At 39.2% G+C, this 24,706-nt stretch overlaps 1 long non-coding RNA gene across 2 annotated transcripts in view; it reads left to right on the top strand.

The window, feature by feature from the left end:
- The first annotated feature begins 21,329 nt into the window (after positions 1-21,329).
- LOC134139456 (uncharacterized) overlaps positions 21,330-24,706 on the top strand; it is a 54,627-nt gene continuing 51,250 nt past the window's right edge. For both annotated transcript variants that reach the window (XR_009958166.1, XR_009958165.1), the window contains exon 1: positions 21,330-21,419. This is a non-coding gene — a long non-coding RNA (uncharacterized LOC134139456). The remainder of the gene's footprint in view (positions 21,420-24,706) is intronic.

Below are 24,706 nucleotides of genomic sequence, written 5' to 3'. Positions count from 1 at the left end.
CTTTCACATTTTCTGAAATAGAAAAACTAATAAGAAAACTGATATCTCTCCTCCTTCAGTTGGAACCATACAGCTGTGAATTTGATAAAGCAAGTCAGGAGATTCAGGTGCATGCAGTATTTTGAATGTGTTTATTTTTACATAGGTCTGATCCTCTGAAGTCCTAAGCATGTCCTAGCAAAGGCAAATGATTTCAATAGCAGTGAATGTCAATTCCCAAGATGACAGATAAGGGACTTGGTACTTTCTAGAAGATGTTCTCTTTGTTAGAGACTCAAGCTTATAATTTCGCAGAGAAAAGGCAAAATGAAAAAAAGCCAGTTTATTAAAAATGCAGAAGATGACCCCCTGCATTTAAGCAATTGAAATCTACCTCTTCTTTTGTGTAGCAAGATATGTCACACTTAATACATCCATTGTACCAGGAATACTAACTCTTTTGATATTATAATGAATCTCATGATATGAGATACTGCTGTTACCATCTCTCTGTACTGAGCATGATCAAGAGCAATGTGGAAATGTTTTCTGTTCAGAGTGTCTACCATTACCTCTTAAGGTTTTGCTAGGTTGTGCAAAGCTGGGTACTGTTTCATTTTGGCTCTCGCATTCAGGAGAGGAATCACAGCCATTTGGCTGACTCCCATCTGAATCTTTGCTAGCCTTTTCTACCTGATTAGAAGTTTCCACATAGTGTCAGGGGGCAAGAAAATATGCAGGGAAAAGAGAAGAAAGCAGCCATTTGATTGTATGTTTGGGAATGGGACAGATTTAGATGGCAGAGCAGCCATGGAACTATAGGCCAAGTTATAAAACTGTGAGTTAAATAGGATGGCGGGGCCCAAAATAATCTGATGGGTCTGGGAAAGTCATTGTGGAAAATCTTGTATGTGTAGGAGGCAGAAGAATCTAGCTGAGAGGAGGGATAAGGATTCTGTGAACAAGGGAATAAGGGATAAAGAGAAAAAACAGAGAAGAAAAAAGAAGTGGAGTGGAACATAAGGGTGAGATGAAAAGAGGTCTGGGAAAAATAATTTTTCCTGCCAAGATTGCCAAAGTCAGGTCTAAAGGAAGAATTTATATCCCTTGGATGATGTGCTGGGAGAACAAATGCCATACAGGACAATCTGACATCTAGTTCATTAGATCAGCTGTCCAACTCATCATTAGTATGGGGCAAAAGATCTGGATAAGACCTGCAAAAGTTGTGGATGGAGGCAAGAGGAGGGGAGAGGTATAATTTTTTATCTTTCCTGTTTCTGCAGGGAGGAGGAGGAGACTTGTACTTCATTTATATATTTAAAGCTATTTTCTAACTCAAAGTTAGGATGATATGTGCTTCAAGTGCAGATGCCTTTCTTAGGAGACAAAGTAATCAGGCAGACTTCTTTCAAAAAAACTAGTGAATTGTTTTTAGAATTAGCCTTGCAACTAATTTTAAAAAGTATTCTATAACTTTGATCTTTGAATTTCTTGTTTTGGCAACAGTTTTCACAGACCACCTAGATCTCTCCTAGGTAGACACTTAAATGAATGTTCTCATCCCACCGACCCTCTTTAAAAGGACAGGAGTATCCCAAGAAGGAGCCCTGCTCTGAACTGTAAAACCATACTTCTGTATCATCAGTAAAAACCTTTCTCTGTATTGTAATCACATCAGGATAAGGCCCTTTTGAGCCTGTGCCTGTTACTTGGCGATAATGTGAGGTTCTCAATGAACAGAGACGAATATTCTTTGGTATGATTAATATTTCTACTAGCCCCTTTCTCTGTAGATAAGAAGCAGCCGTGTGTTACAGTCACGCTTGCATGGGAGTGCTGCTGCAAGTTCATTACAGACTGAGTTCTGACTTCTGTTGCGCAGTTTGCTGCTGGACTGGTGTGATTCTTCGCAATGTCTCACTACCTACTTCCAGAGAGTGATTGCACTCTGTAACATCTCCCAGGTCATTCGAGCTGCGTTTGCTTTCAGTGTCCTAGCCTGCACTGTAGGAAGGTTTTCTGCCTGGCCGCTGTCTGAGGACAGGAGATTGGCTGTGAGGGGAACCCTCGCACACCTGCCTTCGTGATTCATTTTCCGCTCCTGTTTTTGAAAAGATAATCCCTTCACTTCTTGGTGAATCTGAGGTCACCTTCAACCTATCTTTTCTTCCGGTTTGAGAAATCATGCTCTGTTTGCTCCACTTCGAAGTCTGCTGATCTTAGCAGGTCAGCTCTGCTGCGTTATTCCATGAGTAGGACGCTATTCTTTAGACTCCATTTGGGCTGTGTCTCTCCCTGCCATCCGTAGTCCACTTCACTCCTGCTTACATTTCCATTGCTTGGGCTACCCTACACTCATGTATCACTATCTCTAACTATTCCATTTAACAATTACATTGTTGCATTTAACAGTATATATTGTTGATTTTCCATTTTCATGACTCTCCCTCAAATGCTGTGCTCTCTCTTCACTGAGAGATCCAGGGCTTCACTGTACTCTAACCAAGGCTTCCTAAGACACATGCTTGCTGTTGCCTTACTACTTCTAGTCTTTGTATCCGAAAGAATGCGCCGCTCCCTCAAAGCCCAGCTCCTTGCAGAACAGGCACGTCATTACTTTGCTACGTAGCCAGCAAGCCGCGTGGAAAGGGGAAGCCCATATCTGACTATAGAGTTAATGAAACCACTGTATTGTATTGCCAAGCTCAGCCTGGCTTGCCATGGCATATGAGAAGGCTGCAATGCTTCTGTAGGCAGCTGCCCAACCTTTCCATTTACAGTAAATGTTGTGTGCTTCATGTGAATTCCAGAGAGGACAGAACTTCTAGGGGAGAGGGAAGAGAGAGTCTGGATGACATTTTAGTGGGACTCGCATCTAAACAGCAGCAGTTTAATTTGCAGCAACGGTGAGTGTTCTGGTGATGCTAGTGTGGAAGAAAATGCTTTGTGTATAAAAGTCTGTATTATTAGAAAATGTGGCAGTCCAAGAATATTTGTTATTTACAGACAACCAATTAGAAGCAGAGTAATCCTCTTCTGGGCAGGTGGGTTTGAATCATTGTTATCCTCCATGTTTCATGGGTTTTTTTGGTGATTTGATGTAAAAATAACTTCTTTTATTAATAAATATTTACATCTACCATTTGGACTTAACCTTATCATGAGATTGGAACCAGAAAATGAAGCTCTTTGAAAATTTCTTAGTATCCTACTTTTATTGCCTGTTTTGTAGAAATGAAAGGTGCCTTACCACACTGACTCTGACTCTAGCTTTCACTGAAGTTGTGATTCACAAGGCTCCTAATTATAATAGTCTTTGCAGTCCTTCCTAAGGAAGGAGTGCAAGAGTATCAGAGAAATGTGGCTGAAGTTGATGTATAGTCTATACATATCACTATTCGTATATATATGTGTATATATACACATACACATCCTGAAGAGCCTTTTGTCTGTTTTTTTTTCACATGGGTTCTGGGGAGACTTTCCAGCAGAGGAGTTGCCTGACCTGCTTTCATTGCGTCTTCTCTCAATCAATGTTAGAAGATTCTCTGGAGAAATTACGGTGGGGAGGGAAGCTCTAGTTTTTATGTGCAAACTCTGCTCCATGCAAAAAATGGCAAGTGGGCCAGGAAGCCAGATCTAAGCACTGAGGAATACATCTTTGGATATAATTGATGCCATACGAGTTATTGGCATATCTGCCTAAATACAGGTTCTAGTCCCAAGCTTGGTCAATTGAATGGATTTTTTAGGTGCCTACGATGACAAAAAAAATCATTTTTTTTTTAATGTCAGTATTACTGAAGTTGTAACCATGACATGCCGTAGAACAGTCAAACCACTCCGTGGAGGACTCTTTGTCCCGTCTGTGTGAGTGACGGTCTAGTAAAATGGATGTGTTCCGTAATCGTAATGAAAAACATCAATTTTTTATTTTGTTTGGAAAGTGAAAGCAGGCTGATGGAGGTTCTGGCAAGTGTTAGTCTTAAGTTGTTTCCCTCGCAAACTTTATATTTGGCTATGAGGAAGTGCTTTTTTAAGATTTTGAAGACTTTATTTCCATTTGTTTTCAATTTCTTCTAAGAACAGATGATTTCATACTGCAGCCGTGTGTTTACTCCATACTTTCGCTCATGTAAGTAGTGGAACCATTAGGTTATTAGTATGAGTATGGCCTGCAGATTAGGATCTCAAAACAGAATATAATCACATCAATCAGAATTAAAAAAATAAGATTTTCATGTGCTTTGTATAATACTTTATAGAAAAGTTATGTTGTATTCTTTCTACTAATGCATAACTTCAGTTAGATAACTATTAGCTGATTATGCTCTGGAGTCGAGGTTAGGCTTTAAATTAAGTTCATAATTAGACATTTAAGGAGAATCTTTGTTTCTTGATAATATATTGTGAGCTGTAAGTCATTTCTATTCCATGTAGTTGTAGAAATAATGGATAATAGTTCTCTCATATTTCCTTTATGTATTTATTCTTACTTTTACAAGTAGAATTCTGGTAATATTTTTTGTTCTGGAGGGCTTTTGGTAATTTATGTTCTGGAAGGGTTTTGGTCATTTGTTTCTGAAATTTCTGACAGCAGGTAGAAAATAACTTTTCAACATCATAAAAGTTGAAAAGTGCCAAGGAAGAAACTTTTGACAGTTTGCAAAAGTTATGAAAAGGACATACAGAATGTAAAATGTTTTGATAAGATTTTTAGTCATTTGCTGAAGTCATATAAATATATTGACTCCTGTGTTAGAACAGGTCTTTTATTATTAAGTGAAAACATGCTTGAATTTAATTGCTTCTTTCACATAACATAACGTTGATCTTACGTACTTAAGCACATAATGATTAACTTTGAAATCTAGCTTACTGTGTGCAGTTGAGATAAAGTTAAATTCAGATGAAGGAAAAGTGAAACATTTGTTACTCAAGTAGAGATGTAAAACAGATGATACCGATTGTATCGGTGAGTACAGGGCTAAGCCATATCCCTGGAGCGATAGCACATGCTTGCAGGTGGGGCAGGCTTTCTTCTTGCTCCGAGAAACAGCTGTAGCGTTTGCTGAAAGCCCAACACAAATATTTGCATTACCCAGCTAAGCAAGAGTAACCAGTAGACCAACAGCCTGTATTAATGCAGATTCTTCAAAAGATTTTAAAAGGACCATTGTGGGGTGGTCAAATACCCATAGTTCAGATCCCTAAACTCTGTTCCTAGCTCAGCTTCCTGTGAGACTTTATATGTGTTATTGTTTCTTCTGCTTCTGGTTTCCATTTATGGAATGAGACTAATATTTACTTAGCTTTTAAAACAGCATGGGATCCAAAATCGCTGGATGTTAATAAGCTCTATGCAGGCCAACCCCTGGCAAATCTCCTTTGTACTTCTGACATTGGAGTCACTCTGGCAAGGAAGTAAGGTTGGGGTGACCTGACATACCCTCGTAGTACCGGAGTTCCTTCAAGTGCTCTTGTAGTACTGGAGGAACTCAGAGCTGCTTTTTAGCCAACACATACTATCCACCAATACATACATATTTAATGCTAAGCAGCCCTGAGGCAGCTGTGAGCAAGGGGGAGCGAGCTGAGCGCGTGAGAGAAAGCAGAGCAAAGGCTGAGGGGAGCAAGAGGAAGAGAGGTGAGAAATGCGGCAGTTAAATGAAGGTGAGATAAATGCAGAGTGCCAGGCAGGCCCTTTTGGAAAAGGGTGTCCTGCATGTGGGGTTCGTTCGTGACAACCTGGGCTACTGCCCTGCCATAAAGGCAAGTGCCTGGCATCCTGTAAGAGTTCCCTGCTCTCTTTGGAGAAGGTGTCTGTGGTGCCACCAGCCAGTGATGCTGAGTGGCTCCCTGAAGTCACAAGACTCATCTTTTAAACACTGTGGCTTTTAAGTGATCCGTCAAGCTTTTGGTGGTTTCTGCACCTATATGGGGTCCTGACTAGGCTTCGTCATACTTACCGCCCCTTAAAAACCAACTGAGGCTCTCAGGGACCTTATATGCCAGCAGATGGGACTTCGAGGAAAAACATGGAGAGATAAGGACAGCTGGCAGTACTTGGCTTCAGTTGGCCCCCTGTCTCCCAACTACGTCATACTTCCGAGCTACTTGCACTGGGGCTGCTGTGGGTTTGAGCTCTCCCTTCTGTGCCAGTGTCATTCAGTGCAAGTGGAGCAACTCAAGCAGCCATTAGTGCAGCTTGCAGGTCCTCTGCCAGAAGGCATTATGGAAATGCAAAAGATTATAATGTTAATGTGCTTAAGTATCAGTACCATGTAAAGTCTTGTATGATAAATGAATTGATTTCTAATTCTTCTTTCTTTCTCCTACAAAGTAACCATCGTATGTTTTGATAGAAATACTAATTAAAGTGAAAAGTTAAAAGCTGGTTGCTTCTGTTGGTTAGTCCCGTTTTCTAAACCAAAACCCTGAATAGTGCTATCGGGATCGTTCTGCACTAACACGCCACTATGATGTCAAAAATAAAATTACTTTTCTAGGCTGTCACTTAGGAGTAAAGAAAAACAGCAAGAGCTTGTTTACATGCAAATGTCAGCTGCACAAAAGGTGAGAAAGTGCTCCAAAGAGGAGATATTCTTACAAAGAGAGATAATTCTTTTGAGATTAAAAAAAAAATTAAAAAAATAAATGTTTTATGATCATCAGCAGTCTCTCTGTAAATCTGTACCATCAAGCATGCTGTGGAGTTAGCATGTATTGGTCTAAAGAAGGCCTGAGATGCTCAGCCTGCCGACAAAGAAAAAGGGGAAATGCAAGCAATATGTCAAAGAATTTGCCGTCTGTGCTCTGTGGAACCAGATGTTTTTACTAGTAATTATTATTATGATGATTCGTGTAAGTAGGAATAAAATAGGGCATGATTGTTTACTGCAGCCTGTTTTCCCTAGACATGCTGAGAAATGGGAAAAAAATATCAAAGGTTTTCTTCCTGGTTAAATGAATATTTTTTCATTTTACCAGGAGTAAACATGGCAACAAAAATAGTTTTCATACTTATTGCACTTTAGCTATGAATAGGTATCATACCTTTTTTTTTTTTCCTTCTAGAAAGTCATTGGAAGCTGTTAAGGCATGTTAGAGAAGGTCACTTTGAATTTCTTTCGTATTGCTTGCCTGCTCCTGAAATGGGAGCTGAACGGTTGCAAAATTTAAGTGTCCAAAGAATGACAAAGCATTAGGAATGATCTGTCTTGGAAATGTAGGAGTCTAGGTATGGTCTTTTCAGGTGAAAATCATGTGCCAGGAATGGATAGCACCAGAAAGCTGGCTGTGGGTCAGAGAAGCATTGCTTCTGCAGATTGATGCAAGATACCCTTTAGGTTCTGATCTAGCATCTCTTATCATCCCTTATCAATTCTGATTTCAAATGCATACAGAAATTAAGAGTTAGTGGTGTTTGACTAGGAATTCTTAGTAAGCAGTTTTTTTTTTTTTTTTTTTTAACCTCTTCCTCGCTCCCGGAAGGTAAGAATAACTACCAGGGGCTTTTTCGTATAGATTAGAGAATAGTGTTAAGCAAGTGCTCAGCAAATACAAATCTAGTTGATCTGTTTAGTCTGAAAAGAGAAAGTATAGTTTTCAGCTGCTATCTTTAATGTAAGCATTAAGTTGGAGGCTTTGAGAGAATTAAATAAGTCCTATAGAAAAATTAAAATCCTGAATAGAGTCTGGAGGAGTTTAATTGAACAAGTGCATTACTGGGAGTCTGTTTGATGGTGAGGGTTAATTTATCATCCTGAATCCAATCACTTTATAAAAAGCCAACGTGGGTTTCATTTACTTTGATGAGGTTTATTGCAAGATTCTAGAAAATCAATTTTACTGTGAGCCATATTAAACCCAGGGGAATATAAACACTATATGTACTACACATAACTTTTTGTTATTACTTACTGGATCACTGGGGAAATTATATGTTTACCATGAAGAAGGGTTATGGCTACATTTGTTGTCTTGGGTAACTCCCAGCCTGCGCATCACAGTGAAATAAAACAAAATGTTAGGATTCAGAATCAGTGCTTAACTTGTCTTCATATAGCCTGAGGTATAGAAATACTCAGCAGTAGTGACTTGATTTTCCAAAGGGTTTAACTAACTGCTATAATGTATACTATCGCTCTGCGTTCTTGTGCAAACTACTGGTACATGTAGGCAATACAGGCGCTGCGGCTGGTCGACCAAGCTCAGGCAGGTCTTGCTCACAGAGCTTCCCGAGGCCGAAGGCGGAAACGACAGGCAGTTAACACCGAAATGGTCGAGGCTGATCTGCCGGCTCAGTGACTTCGAAGAAAATTTGCAGTGTTTCAAAGACCAGTCATTTCTACCGGTGATTGCTCTCTCTCTAGCATCCCTCCCTTTCTGTTTTATATGCTTGTTGAATTTTGTATGAAATAGAAAATGATAAAAAATAATTTTGCACAAGAGTGTTATGTTCCCTCTGGGTACTGTGGGTCCAAAATTCATTTGAGCTGAGCTGAGTGTATGGCTTCCAACTGTACGTGTACATACCAGTAAGGTCATAAAATCTTTCAATTACTGGTAATTTTTTTTCTCCTCACCAGGCCTTTCAGATTATGACCTTGTTATATAAAGTTATATAAAGCAAAGTTATTTAAACTGGTGAAATGGATGAGAATTAGGTTTTTTTTTTGTTTTTTTTTTTTTTTTTTACTTGAGGAAACCTAGACTGTAAATAAATGTACATGAGGCACTAGAATTCAAGAAAATATCATTTGAAATCAGGTGTGTGTAGCCTACATTTCATGGCAGTTTTCATCTAACTTTTTCTACACTATTGGGCTCTGTTGTACTGTGAAGGCAAATGAATAGTTCTCCCTGGCTTCAGTAGCAAAACTGGAGAGTGATGCAGGATATATATCTGTATAAGTATCTGTGCGAGTTTCCTAAGAACTTAGATGAGAATCTGAAAAGTGCCAAATGCTCATTTGGGGTTACTCTTGAAGGGAAGCAGAGAGCCTAACTCCCATACGACCTTCTGAAACTTCTTTCCTAAAGCACTCTGTATGTTAATATATTTTTTTACATACCATACTTAGTGGTGTCTTAATCTAAATGTTCATGCTTGGTCTGAACTCCCTGTGAAATGTGATTGGAAGAAAAGAAAAAAAAAAACAGTGAGATGCAGCCATTATCTAAAACTATAAGCTCCAGTTGATTTATAGCTGGTTGTAAAATTCTAAAAATAAACATGAAAAAACCAATGGAAAAAATATATTTTTAAAAATTCCTTCTGATACTTACCTATCTATATGTATTTGTTTCCTTGTTTCCAAGGGATTACATGGATATGAGAGCTGGAAGAGTAATTAGCAAAATCTGATTCACGATGATATTGTCAACGATCTTTCTGTCTCTGTATATGAAAAAATATTCTTTCAAATAATCTGTTCTAATAAGTTTCCATATAGTGAAATCAAAAATCAGATGGCAGAAGACCGTAAGTCTAAGACAGAAATTTAATACCAGAAAAACAGACTTGGAGCTTAGCAGTTAGCACTCTCATTATCTTTTTGCTACTTTTCGCCTTCCCTGCCTCTTGTATATTTTATTTTAAGTGTGAGCTCCTGAGGTCTTGGCCCTTCCTTTCGTAGCTATGTTGCCGGCATTATTATTATGCCACTGAGTAAAGGCATGGAAACAAAGAAGGGTGTTTAAAAAGCAGCGAGCACTTGTTCTTATTTTGCATTGTTCTGTTGAATCGGAGCGCGCAGACTTTGGTGCAGAGTGAATTTCAGCAAAAGGATGTGGATTTGTCACGGGCAACCCTGAACTGGGTTTGACACTGCAGATCCGCGGTAGAGCGTGCGGCTTTGTGTTCTGAACAGGCTGAGCTCGTTTCCAATGAGATTTAGTTCAGTGGAAATGAAATCAAGCTGAAATACTAAAAGCTTTGAAAATGCTAGCCAAATTACTCCTTAGATTCTTCAAAGTTGTATATTTTTTTGTCTTTGTGATGTTTGAGCAAGTACAAGGCTAGCCTGGAGCTCATGAATACAGCAGAAGATGCTCTCTGAATCTGGAGCTTGACTCTGCAGAGCTCGGATCTGGCTCTGAAAACGTAGCATGTGGCTGGGGGGAAATCGGTATCTTCAGCAAAGGAACAGGAGTATGAGGAACTAACACCAAGCACATTAGAGGGTAAAGATGCTTTGGTTGATATCTATACATATTTCTTCATCTCTCATATCCAAAGTCTAGATTGTGTGTGCGTGGGTGTCTCATACACCCTTTAGTTTTTGGAAAATCCCTTTTTTTCCCCCTTTCATTCTGTTCTTTGTCTCTATGCACCAAGGAACTAAATTATGATCCAGTAGCTAAACAAATTATGCAAAATTATACACCATGAATATTTTATATTTCAGAACCCTGAAGCAAAGACTTTGGACGGCTTTATGTCTGTAGCAACCTGTGTCATACCCAGATGAATTCCTCAACTGATAGGTTCCTCTTCTGCCTAAAACTTTACTTAGGTCTTTGTTTTATTTTTTTCTTGCATTTCTCAATGATTATTAATAAGAAAATCTCCAGGGTTTTACTGTAAGGAAATGGAAGTTACTGCAGTCTGCCTTCTTTCTACTACTGCATAAGGCAAGGAAGTTATTCCCTGGATAATTCTGAATTGATTTAAAACTTTATAGTCTAGTATAAAGGGAAGTGGTGTGGCAAAACCAGAAATAAGTTTAAAAAACTAACTAAACCATACCTCATCTGAAGCTGGAGTGCACCCAATCCATTAATATATCTATTTTTAATGTTTTTTTAATACAAAAGTATATTTACATAAAAATATATTTTCCCATTTTCTATAAAATGTTAAGTACTGAGCCACATAGACTTGAGTAGGGTAGACTGTAGCTATGGTGCCCTGGAAAAGGAAAGTAGTGTACAGAAAATATTTGAGATTTTTCATTATTTGACTAATTTTAATTAATGATCTTGTCCTACTTCCATCTCATACTAGAGGACTGGCATCTTGAGATCACATACATCTGCCCCTGAAGAGGTTGGCAAAGCAGAAATATTGTAATTATAACTTAACAAGGATTCTTTGGCAGTGCTTACCAGTTCCTGGGATGCAGAGCCTGTGAGTTAATGCTGTGATTTTGACTCCAAGTGGCACTGAATCCGGGGGTGTGGGTATGTTTCACAGTGCTCATTAATCCTCAATGTGTTCCGATAGCTACACATCATGTATTGGCAAATGCTGCAATATGATTATAATTTTTTTAGATTAAGTGTACTGTTTACTGTTCATTTAATATTAATAACTTTTCAAAAACATGACTGACACAAAGTCTTCCATAACTCATCCAAGGAATCACAGCTTATTCTTGGAAATATTTGGTGGTAGTGTTGTCAGTACCTATTTTCTGTCAATCTCATCCATTCCATGGATTTTTGTTGATGCCAATATGATTCAACATAAAGTAAAATTTATCAATTACAATAAACATATATACTGCTACTGATAGTGCTACCGTATTCAAACACTGAGGCTTTTATTTGGTGCCTACTGTTGTAGTACTTCAGTATTAATCTCTCTTTTTTAATGGTTGAAATTGAGTGTACTATGATATACAACACAGCCCATGGCAGAGGTCCCTGTTTTGAAAGGTATTGGAGAGTTTACTTGATTTAGGTATATGCTGAAATGCTTTCCTTAATTGGAGCATATATATATATGGTGATGTCTCAGGCTTATTCCTGCTCGTACTGGTATTCACTGCAGGTATGGTGCATGCCAATTGGTTAGATAATACTTTGTAGCTGCAGTACTTCTAGATTTGGTCTGCTTATTTTGGCAAAATTCCCTATGAGGGTTTTTGCCCGAGTGAAATACATAGTATTGTTACTGCCTCTTGGTCGTCAGGAACAAGCGCTTCTGCAAAATTAGTCAGTCTGTGTTATTAGGAAAACAGTAAGTAATAATTTCTATAAGGAACTGTCTGTTATTGCCTGACAGATTGTGTAAGCATAGCAGTTTATAATCCAGTATATTTTTAGAAAGGAGGAACAACATATTTTGTTTTCATTGTACAAAACTGATCTATGTTAATGAAAAAGTGCGTAGCTCAACAGTCTTTCACTAGAAATAGTCTGATTGTGCATTTTTGAATGTGTATTTCAGTGGTGTATTTGAGTTAAGTTTGACTACTTTGTGTTTCAGGGAACTTAAAAAATAGTATTTATTTTATACATTTTCCACAGAACTGTAAAAATAATGAAAATAACATTTATAAAACATAAATGACCAGATAAAATTATAAAATATTACCAATTAATTAGCCTGACATCCTGAACAAATAAATATAATATCTCCTTTTTTCCAGAGAAAGTGAGTTTAGACTGAGAACAGGCAATATTACAATGTGCTGATGAATTGATGATATTTTTCCTTTTTTGATGGCCTTCACTGAAGTATGAAGTGGTCATTAATACCTGCAGCTGATCCTGTATATAGGACACAAGATTGGAGAAATACTACCTCTGGAGAAATACTACCTCTAGACCTATATAAAAGAAAAAGCTGATGAATAAAAATGCTGTTTAAACAGTTCTAAAGAGAGAATATTTGAAACACAGTCTTTTTAGAATAGAACCTCTGGCTTACAATATATAACGAAAGGTTTAAGGATAGTGCTGGTTTTTATTTTAAATGAGAAGTATCAAATGTTTAATTCATCTATTTGAAAAATCAACTTACAATATCCTGGCCTTTACATCGTTACAAATGTAGAATTTATTTGTGTAAATAAAATAATAAATGATATTTCAGAGGAAAGAAAAATGTATTCAACTGTGTTCAGAATAATTTTACAACAGAAAAATGAGATTTTGGACAGCTTTTTATAAATCAGTCGATATGTTTGTTTTTTTACTGTTTTTTAGTAATATTTAAGCAGGAACTAGTTGGAATAGCATGCACAGCTGCAGGAAAATAATGCAAATTTTGACATTTGTCATAAGTCATAGCTTCATTAACTTTTATCCCCCCAAAGCAACTATTTTGTTGCAAGTAATCACTGGAATTAGGGAAATTATGCACCTGGCCTTACAGTCAGAGGATGTTTGGTTTATGTAAAGACTGTATATGCTTAAGCCACCTGACAATTACTGACCCTTCAGCTGAACGGAAGAACCGTGGTAGCAGTATTGCTGCATGCTCTTCATTTGCTCTCTAACTGCGCACACATAAATGTTAAACATTGCAACTGCTGCAGGGATCTAAAGTATGAGAAAGACAGAAAAAACAAGTATTTGAAAAATGTAGGAGTAGACAAGTTAATTTTCTCTGTGAAATATTAGACTCCAGGTTCTCAGAGGCATGTAAAATAAATAGATGCCCAGCTCCTGTTCAAATCCAATGGAAGTTCAATATCTTCCTCCTTTGAAAATCGCAGCCTGCATGATTACCATCTCTATTTTTTGTCTTTAGCATTGTTATTGATTGTAACATAAAAGCTTTAACAAATAGACAGTCAGAGTGTGTAGCTTAGATCAGAAGGTGTTTGGATATTTGAAGAAGGAGGATTAAATGGTCTGAATTAGGCTTGTGAAAAATATTCTGGCTGTGGGAGGATAGAATTTGGAAGAGTGAGTTGGCAGGACTGGGGAAGCTGATGGTTAATTCTGACTTCTATTGTGATTCAAATTTATACCAGAATAGGGGGAAATTAAAAAAAAAAAAAAAAAAAAAAAGCTTGACGAATGCCTGTGAGGACTAGGAATAAATGCCTCTTCCAGAAAAAGAATTTCAGTTTGTCGCTCACCTTTCTGCCCTCATGTGGGAACAGGTGGAAAGATAAGTGGGAAGTTATCAACTAGACAGATTTATTAGCTGCTATAATGTAGAGGCTCGTAAGAGAGAGATTTGCTAAGATACACTTGTGCTACAATTCTGCTAGATGTCCTGAGGGAATTGAACATGTAATAAAATGCTTTTGAATGTAGATCATTGGAACTTGGGTTCACTGAAAAGTTACTAAGTTCAAACCAAAATCAATGTATTCACTGGTAATTATGCATTAATGGTGTGTTCCAGGGAACTCGGGTGCTCAAGTAGTCATTCCAAGCCTCTTCCTTCTTCTTCCTGACATAGAAGTGCAGGCTTATCTTTAGATTATCTTCTTCTTGTTAACTTGAATTTAAATTACTCTAGCCCACCGTAACATAAAAATAACTTTTTTTTCTGTATTTGGTACATGTAAAATCTCTTCTTGTCTTCTCAGGCGCTAATGTGTAGATTGAATGTCCTCTTTCCTAGCTCAAGGAACAGCATCATGTAAGGAACTGTGTCATAGTGCTTGAGATGTACCACTGGTAACATCTAGCAGGTATTGCTTCAGTGTTTAAAAGTGGCCTGCTTCACCGTGTTAGATTTGATGTTCTTTTTATCCAAGGATTTTAATTGTGGTGAGTTTATTTGTAGTGAGTGTATTCGAATTGAATGAAATATTTGAACAACTATTTCTTACAGATGTGTAATACCAAGTCAGGGACAGATGTGTAATACCAGGCCAGGGTTTCTTCTCTTTAACTTCTTTTTGTGAGGCTCTAAGAAGGGATTGGTGAAAACAGTGTAAGGAAGCCTAACAGAGCTGGAGGTTCCCCTTGGTTTGGCAGATCTCTTTTTAGGAAGTTGCTAACCCATATGGTACACTTGGAATAGCTAAATTCTGGCATCTGAATGAGTGGAAATGTAGGAGGTATCTATCGCCCAGTCTTAACGGGTGGGCAGCTCATGGAAGTCCCTAGATCTGTAACAGCCCGAGGTCATCCATTCCCTGCAGCTGCTAGCAGTAAAAAGAAAGATCTAAACTAAAATTCTTAGTGAAAGGACTGTACATAAGAAGCCTTTAGGTCATTTTAGAAAGCTTTCTACCTTCAGAGCTCCTGCAGTAATCAGCTCTGCCACCACATTGAATGTTGTACTGGATTTCTGCTTGGGAAAGATGGAGGGAGCCAGGGGTGACTGATCAAGGCTGTTTCACTGAGATGAAGTAATTCTACTCTAGCAATATTTTTAAATTGAGAATCCAGCACTGAGCTTTATATTGCAAAACTTTACTGTTTCTCACTTGATACCTTGAAGGACAAGGTATGTCCTGAAAGCTAGAAACACTGGATTTAATTTTGTGATGTGTACATTCATATGTAAATGGAAAAAGAATATTGCCTTTGAGGCACAAAATTCCTACAGAATGTAAATTCATTTCAAAATGAAATGATTTGTGGTTCTGAGGAAAAATAACACAATGGGTTGTTACAGCCATGTTTATGAAATGCTAAACTTTAACACACTGCAATCAGCTAAAGCTATAAGGCTATGTAAAAGACTGCACACTTAATAATTGTAAATGTTACATGAGTGCGAGTAGCTTGATTAAATTTATTTTAAGAAATAAAGCATTTATCACAAAATGATGATTTCTTCACTTAAGCTCATTAGAAAATCACACATCAATTCATGCATAATTACAGGGGAATTTCTGCCACTCACTACAAATCATTACCACATTAGCTAAAGTTGACTTAATTTATCTGTGATTTGGAAAAGGTGGTATCTAAATAGGAAAATTAGCTTATACAGATGAGGAAACTATCAACATCATCACAAAGGACTTAGCATCCTCTTATTTGTTAGACAAAGATGTGCCTTTTAACTCTTTTATATGTAAAGCTTGTACTTCTCAATGAGCTCTACAGCTTTTCTTTCCATGTCAGCATCCCATATTATGGATCCAGTGCCAGGTACTTAATGAGTAGTTGCTAGTCAAGGCACGTTTGCTTGCGCCAGACATGCTCATTGTTTTTAATGATCATTGCAGTTTGCGATTGAATTGAAAGGGTTCGAGGGAGGCTGAGAGATGAAGAAGGAACAAGTTTTGCGAGGGCTGGCGAGCAAGTTCTGCAGCAGCAAAGCAGAAAATGAGCATTTGTTGAACAGCAGCAGCATTTACCCTGAACAGTGTTCTCATCCCCGTGACATCCGTGTGGACGTAGCTCTCCTGTGGCCTGTTGCACCTTCTTTCTTTCTCAAACTTCTGATAAGTTGGAGTATGGGCTGCAACTGATAGTGTCTGAACTAAAGGTGTGACTGGCTACCAGATGTTTCTTTTATGGAGAGCTGGCATGTTTTCTGTTTGTTAGCTTGCAAAAACACTTGTGAATGGGTAAGTTAGATTCAGATTAATTATGCTGCAGGTTCTGTAGCCTATTTCTTCTCCTGACCTGGAGAAGTGCAGTCCTTAGGCCTGTATATTTAGAGAGCAATTTCTCTGTAACTCTCCTGCCTTTAGCTATGAGAAACATGACTTGTGTTTGATCGTTTTCCTATCTGTATTTGAATGCTGTCTATTTCTTATTACTTGAAAGCATTTATGTCACAGTGTCAGAGTCTAATTGGAAGGCTTTTTTAATTTTTTAATTTTTTTCATTTTTTATTCTGGGACGTTTCTGTGCTCTTGCTGACAGTGCACTACCTCAAACAGTCGCACTGGCACCACGCAGGAGCAAAGAAAGGCCTGTGCACAGAGAGGTGAGGGAAGCTGAACAGTTTTTAAGCTGGCTCTGTGGCTAGAAAAAATGTACCTGCATATATTCTTTCGGTTTTTCAGAGCAGATTTGTGCGTTGCTTTCTGCAGCCTTCCTAAGCAGTTTGAGTGTATCTTTTGTTTAGAGTCTTTTGTGCAAGCTTGGGATCTGCACGTTGAAAGTTATGCCCCTCCTTCCACATTAGTAGCTCACATTTATAAGACTGAAGCACTGTGTCCTGTTTCCTTCTGAATTCATCTCCCAGGCAACATGTGAGCCGCTTGTGACTGTTTTGTTGGTAACTTTTTGCTTCGTCCACAGACTCAAAAATACCATTTTAAGACCTTTTTAATATCTGAGTCACGTGATGGTGTTGAACGATAGGCAACGTGCTCATGGTTTTGAGTGGCGTTAGTACATTTTCCTGTTGGGTTTGACATCCTTTCATAGGGTAGGGTGTGAGGGTTCACGAGTAGGCTGTGCCAGTTAAACGGCTTGCTAGTGCCAAAAGGGGTGCTCGTCCTCCCTCCTTGCTCTGCTGCCTGCCTGACCCTCTGCTGCGCTGGCTGAGCTCACCAAACAGGCAGAGAAAAAAAATTTTTTTAAGACCACTTTAATTTCTGAGTCACGTGATGGTGTTGAATGATAGGCGACGTGCTCATGATTTTGAGCGGCGTTAGTACATTGTATTCTTTTACTGTTGTTTCTGCCTCACTTGTAATAAATAATAATTCCATATCAAAATGATTGCCACTGAAATGGAGGACTGTATGTATCATAAAAATAAAGGAAATTCATATTTGACAAGAAATTTAAGATAGCTAATGCCACTCTGATTTTATAAAGTGTAAGGTAAGATTAAAAAAAATAAAAAACATTTCAGAACTTAAAACACATCTAAAGAGTAGGCATTTCAAAGAAAGGAAAAAGTGGACGGGGTGTTTACCTGCATCCTAATTATATAAGCAAATAAGGTTATCACAAAACCTTGTTAATACACATGCTGTCTGTCCATTTAAAAACAAAGATTAGAGAAGGGCTTCTTAATTTGTGCAGCTCTTATGCTTTTAAAGAATTTTATTTCTTTAATCTGGGAATAGTCATTTGAAACCAAATTTGTGATTGGCTACAATGAATGAATTTGGTTCTTAATCTCACTTCTTGTAAAAAAATATGCTAAAAAAAGAATTCATGTTTTCAGCTTTTGTTGCTACTGGAATTTCAAATTGTACTTGATTAATCTTGAAGTGAGCATTGCATCCTAGGTAGGAGGTAGAATGCCAACTTTGGCAATAGATGAAGAAATTGTAATGATAAAAAAGAAGGGGGGGAAATCCAAGAAACCAATCTGAGCAGCCATTCTACTGTGGTGACAGAAGGAGTTTAGTACATTGTATCAAAATGAATGGGCTTTGCATAATTGATTTCAACATACTAGTAGCCTGAGGTCTAAGATGCTCAAACCCAGAACTTATTAGCCGTGCTACAAAGACAGTAGAAAACTGTGCAGTCTGCTGAAGGGGAGGTAGAGAATAGCATTGCCATTACAGTAAAAGCTTTAAAAGTAGGACAGAGCTACTAAGAGAAAGCCCTTTTGTGTATTTATCGGGGTTTTTCTGTTCATCTTACTCAGATATCATAAAAAGCTATTTTAGAGTCTTTGTGCAATACCAAATACTGAGGATTAAAATCTTACTAGTCTGTACACTTCATTTCCTAATTAAAATGGCATTTCTGCACAAATTTAATAGCTGTGTTGTGAACTTTTTAACAATGACGTATCTTGAATAATCTCAGCAAAAAGGCAGATGCAGAAATAGGTAAGATGCACTTTTGGGTTATACATTGCTTGCTTTTTGTTGTACGTTTGCACACTTATGAATAGTAGCTTTATTTAGTAAGGTGCTCTGGTGTGAATCAGCAGTTGTACATCCTGGAGTTTCCTACGGAGGGGAGGATGAGTATCACTCAGGAGTCACACAGGAGTGTGTATCACTGTATTACAGAACGTGATAATGCGAATAGTTGGATGTAAATTTATTGTGTTGAAGAATAAGAAGTATTTTCTTTTTACTCTCTTGTTTCCTTGCTATATTGAAATAATATGTTACTACATATTATCTGTTCTGCTCTGCCTCTTCTAGATACCCAATACTTGAGATTGTCTGGAGAGTCTGGATGCATGTGACACTCCTGAGGGCAAAGCGATGTGCTTTACAGAGGGGAAAAATAGATTAACTTTCCTGCTTTGAATCAAAGATGGGTTGTTAAAGGTGAAGGACTAAAAAAGAAGTTTTGAGTGAAGTAATGTGTTCAGTGTCAGAATTCCCAGGCTATTGGATTTCTTCCTTAAAATCCATGGTGAAGCTCTTCATTTTTTTTTTATATGTTTGTTATGCTTCATCCAGTAACTTGAAATATTGACGATGGCCCCCTTAAACTTGAATATTCTGCATAGATCAGCATCAAGCACTTTAATTATCTTGAATCATATAAGGAGTTAAGTAGTATTAAGAAGAATATTGTATGGATCAGTGATGGCAGTGTTTATACTGAGTTGATCCAGTGCTGTGATTGACTGAATGAGGTTCAGTACTCTATAATTAGCAGATTTTATAACCTATTTTTAAAAAGTTTGACTAAGGAAAGTCTGGGTAAAGAGAATTCCATGTTACTGGAAATGTTTTATTCATTTATTTTTTCATTTGCACTACTTCAACCTTCTCAAAACGGTAGAGATTGCTAAAATATCCTGTGTTGTCTGAACAGAAACTGCCTCAGAAAGACAATGAGGTGACATCCGGTTGTTTTTGTTCAGTTTTAAACTAATTAAGTTCTCAAAATTCCTCAAAACAGAGTTATCAGTAGGTGGTTCAGATGATCCATTCTTATGGATGTATTGATGTGTAAGACCCAATTTTAAGCATTTTTCCTGTGCTGGTAAAGCCATCAATCTATTTCTGAGGTTGAATCATGATTTTTGAGATTTATACTGACATTACTGAAGGGAAAAAATATAGGCCAAGTTGTAATAGCCTTAAAAATATTCACATATTGTTCTTGAATATGTCTGGCAGAGCCCATCAGCAAAAAGTTGTGTGGCAGTTCAGCTTTGCCGTGCACAGCAAGTTTGACTGATGGGGGAAATTACTCTTAATAATTACTATTAATAATAATATGAAGGTTTTGGAGGGACTGGCTGGAAGTTGCAGCAGGCCTGCCAACTTCTTTTTTTTTTTTTTCTTTTTTGGTAAAGAAATTTAAGATAGATTTAATACTTTTTTGCATTAAAATAAATCTTATTGGAAAATTTAGGTTAGTGTCTTTTCCATCAAAGAAGCCTTGTCAAATACAACTGTTTAATGAAAAATTGTCATGATTTAAGTAATTCTTGATGTAGGACTACAGATTCTTTACTGACAAAGCTCAATACGTGACATATTCAAGTGACCTTTTTTACGTCTTTTCTCTAGAGCCTGTTCCCCAGAAGAGTAGAGAGACTTCATAGAACAGGTTTCAGATTTCAAATACAGAGGCCAGTCCTGCAGAGTTTTGAGCACCAGCAAATCATGTTAACATCAATGGGGAGCCAAGAATCCTCGAAACCAGTGGTCACAGGAACACTGGACAAGAAGGAACCAGATCCCTGTGTAATTCCTTTCTGTTTCAGGTGGCTTCCAGCATTTGCCCATTTGTCAGCTTAAGCTTGATGAAACAGTCTTCTAAAAAAAAAACCTTTCCAGGTATTTTGGGGAAATGTGGGAGGGAAAATGCAGAGAATTGCTTTCTGCACCTTCTCACATACCTGGTCATAGCATCTGTTTCAAGACCTGGTCAGTTTATTCTCTCTTGGCAGGGCAAAATTATTCTCCACACTGTAGTTCTTGGTCATGGGACAGTTACTTCCACTATCCATGAGTTTTTCTTTAAATCCTTAGTAGGAGCTTCCTTCCCATGATAAGGACTTGGAGATGCCACAAGGCAAATGAAAACTAGCAGAAAAATTTTGTTGAGATACCTAGATAGTTCAGCAAACTCCACTCTCGGAAATGGAGAAACCAGTTCTTCTTTCTCCCGTTCATACCATCAGTCAGTGTTCATTCGTATGTGCTTAAATATAGTACTGACAAAAGATGGTGGTGAAGTTTTCAAGGGTGGTGTTTGCAGTAGCCACTTTACCTGTAGATATTAATAAAGAGAGAAGAATAATTTTCATAAGAAGTTGCCACTTTTGACTTTTCTTTGTAGTTCATTTCTTCACTTCCCTATATGTTATTAGAAAACGCTTGTGAAGTACACTTTGTGCACAGAATATTGTGAAACTATGGTAATGGTAAAAATGTGAAAAAAGCAGTTAAAAAGATGAGTGGGTATGTGCAAATTATGGATGAAGATGGTGTTTTTTATTATAGGTATCCTGACTTAAATTGTGTATAACTTCAAATTAGGAGTAGCTGGAGTGAACTCCTTCAAGCCAAGCCTCTGCCTTAGGCTGCATTGTGGGAGAGTTTAACTAAGTTTATTTGTTTCTGAGAATGAGTTTAAGGAGTAAAAATGGTTTGCCTATTTTGAAATAAATTAATACCTGCTTCATTTTTGAAGCTCCAGTTTGTATTTTCAAGCAGAGGCTTGAAATTTGTCTGGGCATCCATCCAAATCTACATTTAGCTGTGCTAAGTTCTCCATTTTTGGACAACTTGCGAGCCTCTGAAAATCTGAGCTTGCTTACGCAGCAGGCAGACCCGTCAGAGCCTAACAGCTGAGGTCGGGATTCACCGAGGGCTTCTGGGCTTCCGACGAGCCGTAGGTTTTGGTGGGGGCTTAGGCATCCGGGTTGCAGCTTAGCTGCATCGGTGGGTATTGGTCTAAGGCTCTCAAGCTTCTGCCTCCACTCAGCGTGTTCTGCCCCTGGGGGTGTTTTTGACGCCCACTCAGCTGCACGCGCTTTGTGCCAGGGCTTTGGGGTCTGTGTGGGTCGCTCGCTGGGCTTAATCCTTCCCATTAAGCGCTGTGGGGCGCCAGACCCGATTCTCCCCTTGTGCTCGCAGAGGATGCCGGCAGCCGCGCGGGCACAGTGGCAGCAGCTGGGAGAGCAAGCGTGCGGGCAAGGCGCGGGGGGCGAGAGGGCAGGCGGAGTGAGGGCGCGCGTGAGCTGGGTTTGAGCCGGGCCGGGGCAGAAGGCAGGAGGGAGAGCGAGGGAGGGAACAGGAGAGGAAGGGGAGCAGGAGCTGGCATGGGTGGCCGTAAATAGGGGGAAGGAGCAGGAATTGTGGTCTGTAGTGCCAGGTGTTTTCTCAGCAAGCAGGAATTGCAGCATGGAAGAAAACCAAAATTAAGCTTGCTTGTGTGACCTGCACGTTAAATGTGTGCATTTAATGGTATGTTTGTAAATAAGTGCTTCTGCTGGAGTGTGAGATCTCTGGGGCTCTGATCCTGTTCGATTGTGACTATTGAAATATTGTGTACGTTTATGGCATGCTAATGTTTTAATTTTGTGAGACAGAGTATGCAGTCTTCACCCTTTCCCAGTTGCATTAGAGTATTACATGTTAGTAGATGACTGTATCGCCTCTCCCGTTTGTTATTATTGGTATTCTGGTGTGAAGCTCTGCAGTGGTAAGCCTTCACTGGTGGGGTTGCTTCTGTTAAAAGCGATGGTTGCAGTGAAAAATTCAAACTTCCGTGAAACTATGTTACTATTCCGTGCTTTTTCCCCCCATCCTACGCTAGCGGCAGAGTTGCTGAAGACAGGGAGAATGAGTTTAATAAAAGCACACACGCGTGCCCAGATTAAACCTGCGCGTTCCCCGGCGGGCAGTGGCCGGTGCGTCAGGGAGGAAGCGCGGCTGCGCCGCGGGGCAGAGCGGCGCTCGGAGGCAGGCTCAGCCCCCGGCAGCGCCCGCGCGGCCCGTTCGAGAGCCGCTGCGGAGGCCGCGTGGAGAGGGGGAGCCGGCGGGAGCGGCAGGGAGGATCCTCGTCTGCCGAATGCGGGAGGAGGCAGGTTCCCCTGCCAGCTGCTGCTCCAGCCTTTTATCTTGCTTATTCTCTTATTATTATTATTTCCCTCTTATCCTCTGCTATCTCCCAGTAAAGACACCTTACCTCCAGCTAAGAAAGCCAAAGAGAACAGATATTTTGCCCTGAGTGTGGTCTAACAGGGATTAGTGTAACCGCTATGCCACTGGCTTTCCCCCTTCCCCCTCCCCAGCCTTTCTGTTCTCACTCATGATTTAACACATTATTTTGTGAGGCAGCGAGTGGTCTGGGACCTGGAGTATTGAATTTACTGTTAAACATGGGGAAGGTGCAAAAGCACCAATGCTGCATGGTTTTCTGACTGGCATGGCCTCATATGGGAAGGCAGAGAACCTTCTTGAGCAATACCTGTGGCCTTACGTTGTCTTTGGCATGACACAAATGGAATTACTTTACCAGAAAATAAAATTACTTACAACTGACATGCATTCATTTTGCTAAGAACATTGGAGGTGACGTTCTCCTGGATTTTGGATGACTTTGTTCTTCAGACTTGTTAAGAATTAAAGAGAAAGATGCCTCGTTGTGGCTTCTCTCAGCATAACAATGAATTTGGCTCTGCTGAAGATTTTCAACTAGAAGTTGTTGATCTCTTTAGGTATTCATACATGTTAGTAGCATATAGGACTGATGATTTTAATATGCTCTCTTTAATACTCGAGTTGTCTTGCTTTCAGGTATTCATATGCAGAGCTGGCTTAAGGCTTCGCAGAAGTGTAGGCAAAGCTGGGTGTCCCTGCTGGAGGGCTGGGGGCAGGACAGGAAAGCCATAGGGAGAGGAGAAGCAGTGATGTAGGTCACCCTTCCCTCTCCAGGGAGCTCCTGCTACATACCGGAGTCCTGCCTTGCACAGCAGGCTGGGAGCAGTTGCCAGTGCAGCTGTCCTTGCAGAGGTGAGGGGAGCTGAAGTAGGTGCTGCAGCTGTAGCGGCCTCCTGACAGCATGGTACTCTATGGAGCTGCTTGCTTTTCCTGTGGCTAGAGACAGCCCTCCCTAAAGAAACACTTATGTTGCAGTTATTAGGAGAAAAGTGATTTTTTTTTTTAATAGCAATAGCAAATAAGTGACCTGTAGTTTTTAGTGCAGGGGTTTGGCTTAGTTTTGCTTGAAGTTGCTAAGGAATTAGGCTGATGCAGTTCAAAACAGTTAGTAATTGGTGAATGACAGGCATGATTTCTTTTTCCTACCCAATTCTCCCTAGTAAATTTTTGTTTCTGCCTGTTACTGTCTGTATTCCATTTCATAAAGTAGTAGTGGCAGGCTGATGAACAGCATGCATCGCGGTGTGCTAGGGAAGGTGGCTTCCTTAGAAGCTCTGAAAGCCTCCAGGTGGTTGAGCTGCTATCTAAGCTTTGGCTTAGGCACACCTGCATTTAGGCACCCAAATAAAGATCCTGCTCCACCTGGGGGTCTGAGCAGCTGTGCATACTTAACAGTTTTGATACCCAGCTGCATGCATGCCTGAATTAGGACCTTTCATAGTTAAGAATATTACTGTTGTTTTCAGAATGCGTTACACCTGCCTGTGTTCTTAAATGTGCATGTCTAACTGCTGAGCTTAGGATCTGAAAAGGAAAGTGCTTTTCTGAGTGCCTCTGGGTTTTACTTTTTAAGCACAGAAATAGAAGAGCACACAGTCCTGCCTACTTTGCATTTGTTCTTGCTAATTCAGAGGAAGAAAATCTCTGAAGAAGCCGAAGTGAGGGAAGCTAAGTGACTTGTGAGCTTCTGCATATTCAGTTACTGGTAGGTATCTCTTTCATTTGAGAATTTCTTGGCTATATACCTGCTTCTGGATCTTCAACTTTAGATGCTATTTGAGAAAAGTCTAATTAAACAATGAGTAAGTACTAATTAAACAACAACTGTCCTTCCAAATGGGTCCTCTAGAGAGATTTCAAATCCAAAGCTGCATAGAGGCACAAAGAATACCAGGATATTCATTTCCCCGACAAAAATATTGCACAAAGCTGCCCTAAACCTCTGGTTGCAACTTGTCTGCAAAGTGTGGTTTATTTGGAAAAAAAATTAATTAAATAGGAAGAGATACTTAGGATTACAAAGTAGTCTGTTACTAATGCTACAGAGTAATGTGAGAAACTTC

This window comes from Rhea pennata, chromosome 4 (genome assembly GCF_028389875.1).
Source record: "Rhea pennata isolate bPtePen1 chromosome 4, bPtePen1.pri, whole genome shotgun sequence".
Lineage (NCBI taxonomy): Eukaryota > Metazoa > Chordata > Aves > Rheiformes > Rheidae > Rhea > Rhea pennata.
Note: the sequence above shows the minus strand (reverse complement) of the source record. Positions and strands in the feature narration are given on the sequence as shown.